Source organism: Sinocyclocheilus grahami, unplaced genomic scaffold (genome assembly GCF_001515645.1).
Source record: "Sinocyclocheilus grahami isolate Dianchi unplaced genomic scaffold, SAMN03320097.WGS_v1.1 scaffold1782.1, whole genome shotgun sequence".
Classification (NCBI taxonomy): Eukaryota; Metazoa; Chordata; class Actinopteri; order Cypriniformes; family Cyprinidae; genus Sinocyclocheilus; species Sinocyclocheilus grahami.
Genome location: NW_015506961.1, coordinates 258,945 through 263,070, shown reverse-complemented (window position 1 = coordinate 263,070; position 4,126 = coordinate 258,945).

Genomic DNA, 4,126 nt, shown 5'->3' with positions numbered 1-4,126 from the left:
TGAGTGTGTGTGAGTGGTAAGAGAGAGTGAGTGTGTGTGAGTGTGAGTGAGTGGATGTATATTTTGTTTATGTTTGGACAGACGTATATATGTGCACATGTATATCTTTTACTATTTTTGGTGTAGTTTTATTGAATATGTTTTGAAAATTAATTTTTAAATTTCTCAGGTATTTTTGTATTTGTTTTTTTCTTGCAATTTTATCCTTCAATGTACTTTCTGCTATAATTCAATCTCAGTATTGCTAAGCAGAAAAGTAAATAAACTTCAAACACACCGTGTTTATTAGCACTGTTACAGAAATCTGTTTCATTGATGTTTGCCTGACAAATATGCATTGCATTTAAAGTTTATTAGCGTATGTTCAAACTGTGTAATCCAAACGCATGGAGATTTCTGTGCAGCTCTCAAATGTAGGCCTGAATGTGTGTCTGAGTGATGAAGATGAGCTGCTCGTGATGAAGATGCGGCTCACCATGGCTTCCAGGTCGCTCACGCCGGGCGGCGCGAAGATGGACTGCACCATGAACTTGTGCTTGCTCTTCTCGTGTGTGAGTGAGGGTGTGAGAGTGTGGGTGTGAGTGAGGGTAAGAGAGAAAGAGAGAGTGAGTGTGTGTGAGTGTGAGTGAGTGGTGAGTGAGTGAGTGTGTGTGTGTGTGTGTGTGTGTGTGTGTGTGAGTGTGAGTGAGTGAGTGTGTGTGAGTGTGAGTGGTAAGAGAGAGTGAGTGTGTGTGAGTGTGTGTGAATGGATGTATATTTTGTTTATGTTTGGACAGACGTATATATGTGCACATGTATATCTTTTACTATTTTTGGTGTAGTTTTATTGAATATGTTTTGAAAATTAATTTTTAAATTTCTCAGGTATTTTTGTATTTGTTTTTTTCTTGCAATTTTATCCTTCAATGTACTTTCTGCTATAATTCAATCTCAGTATTGCTAAGCAGAAAAGTAAATAAACTTCAAACACACCGTGTTTATTAGCACTGTTACAGAAATCTGTTTCATTGATGTTTGCCTGACAAATATGCATTGCATTTAAAGTTTATTAGCGTATGTTCAAACTGTGTAATCCAAACGCATGGAGATTTCTGTGCAGCTCTCAAATGTAGGCCTGAATGTGTGTCTGAGTGATGAAGATGAGCTGCTCGTGATGAAGATGCGGCTCACCATGGCTTCCAGGTCGCTCACGCCGGGCGGCGCGAAGATGGACTGCACCATGAACTTGTGCTTGCTCTTCTCGTTAGGGTCATAATCAAACGGCTGCAGCATGACTGGAGGAGAGCAGAGAGAGCGTCAGGGTCACACTATGTTTGTTCCTGTTTTATTACTGGCTGTTTACTTGTCTTTAACACTTTAATATTTGAAATTGACACTAGTCTAGTTGTTTTGCTGTGGTATTTTTGTTAAAAACAAGTTCCTCTTGTAGGCCTAAGTGTTCTGATTTTTGCTCATGTTATTCAGCTGCAACAGAATGCTTTGTAAAAATTAATTTGACTTCATTGGATTGTTTATCTGATATCTTTATCGATAGGAATGGATCAAATTGAACCGCTACCCAACGCTACGATGCACAGCAGCGGGTCTCACCGGAGATGGTGACGGTGGCGCCCCTGCACTAGAGCTGTGCTAGAAAGAGCTGATCATGCTGTGGTCAAGTGACGATTGCTGAACAAATAAATGTTAGTTAGTCAACAACGCGTTTCGCCTTAAAACAGCTCAGTATCGACCACTTGAGTAACGTTACTACTGACAGATCCGATTCATTCAGTCTTTAGTTCTGATGCTAACAGCTGACCGACACCGAGCACACTAACGAGTCAGCTTCACCCTAAACGCGTTTAGCAGAACGAGCTGGTATAAATCAACACTTGTGTGCGCTTTCCCCCGCAGGCCTGCGCATCCTCGGGCCTCGCGTCAGACGCCAGCCGGGGGAGGGGTGCAGGCATGCGGGCGGCCGCGCAGCCTGGCCCCGAGGCCTCCGCGAGCCGGTTCCGCTGAAGCGGCCGGGGGTTCGTGACTGAGCCGCGGTTACCTCTGAAGCGGAGGTCGCCCGGCGGGTCGAGGATCAGAATCTGCTCCAGTTTGGACATGACAGCCGTTAAACCGGGACACCGTCGCGTGCTGCTCACGACGCGCGCGCGCACTTACGATCACGCGGGCACGAGCAGCAGGGCGGCTGCGCGCACGTCGGAACACGTCGCTCAGATGAAGGAACGGCTGGAGCGTGTGTTTATTTCCAGAGCTCTTCTCTCGTTTCTGTTTAGCTCTGTTTCGCTGAAAGCTGAAGGCGCGGGAACGATCCGCCTCGCCTCGTCTGAATCGCTGTGAGCGGGAAAGCCGCAGTGCGCATGCGCAGTGACCGATGACCCTCGCGCCTAAACGTCATCACGCTACGCAAGCACGCGCAGAGGCTGCAGTATATTATACACGTGTTACAGAAGAATTATGTTTGAATTAATATGTACATAATTGCATAATAAACTAAATGTTCTCTTTGCTTTTTAAGGATGAACTGATAGGCTTCCTTAATATATAAAAAGATAAAATAATTAATATTGTATTATTAACCTAAAATGTCATATTCACGCAGTAAATTCTCTCAGAAACCTTTATTTCTCGTTTTTTAAAGTTTCAACAGTACAGCCAAACAATTTCATCTAAGCTTCTACAACAGCTAGTTTCAGCTTTTTAATGTATGTTTTACTGAATAAAATCACAAATAAGGCATAAACTTCTCAATCATAGACTTCAACAACAACAACGAGAAAGAATAAAATATCTCAAATACAAGAGAAATATCCATCGACTGAAATGATGTCTGTATTATACTGAGGTATTTTACTTTACGTATTGCTTGCTGTATATTACTGTAGTACTGTGACATTCAATACAATTAAATGCATTAAAAATGTAAATAATACATTTAAGAAATCCTAAAAACAAAATAAGTAAAAGAAGAATAGCTGCTTCACACTTTCATAAACATCATAATGCTTTTTACAATATATTTATTATTATCATCTTTAAATCCTGTGCTGACCAGCTGACCATCTTCACACAGATCTTCAACAGATCTCTGGAGCTGTGCGACGTCCCTGCTGCTTCAAACACTCCACCATCATATACCTGTACATACAAAACTGCCTATTTGTATATTTTTATTCCTTATTTACTTGTTCTATTTTTTAATTTTTTATTATCTGTGTTTTTTGTGCTGTCACTGTCATTCTGTTGCACTGTGGAGCTTCTGTCACGAAGACAAATCTATGGTGGCCGAGAAGTGCAGAACAAATCACAGTCCTGAAAACACAAGGACGAATCAGACAAACCGGAAGAGGTAGGTATAGTTTGAGACAGCACCATTGGTTTGGGATTACTCACCGCTGAGTGGACGAGACATCTGCCAATCACCGTATACAGAGAAGAACCAGCCGAAGAACAGCAGAGTCCTGCTAGAAAGTGCGGAGATGGTGTTAAAGTAGCTCAGTTTAAATGTATTGTCTGAATTGCCCTTACTCTGGAATAAAACATATGGTGTATATTTACGTTTAGTTAAAAGTGGCTGTAGAACATCAGCTCCAGCGGCGCAGATGGATAAGCGCGTATCATTGGCTTTTTGACGCGATCGACCCGGGTTCGATACCGCCTTTTGCAGAACTTTTTTCCCTCCCTTTTCAAATCTCGCATCACATCATAAAGGCATTTATTTTCAATAAAAATTAAGGAAATAATCAAAAAGTTGAAAATAAAGTATGGGGTAGGGTTAGGGAGGGCTTTATTGTCCCAATAAGACGGCATCCATTTAATAATTAAAATTATAATTTACACTCAATACGTTATTATTGCATACTGTTTTATAATGTACTACAATACTGAAGAGCAGATAATTGCCACTATTTGCAACAAGTAGTATACGTGATAGTAGAAATCCTGCTATTTTAACATAGTGTAACTAAACGTAAATATACACCATCTCCGCACTTTCTAGCAGGACGCTGCTGTTCTTCGGCTGGTTCTTCTCTGTATACGGTGATAGGCAGATGTCTCGTCCAATCAGCGGAGAGTAATCCCAAACCAATGGTGCTGTCTCAAACTATACCCTCCTCTTCCGGTTTGTCTGATT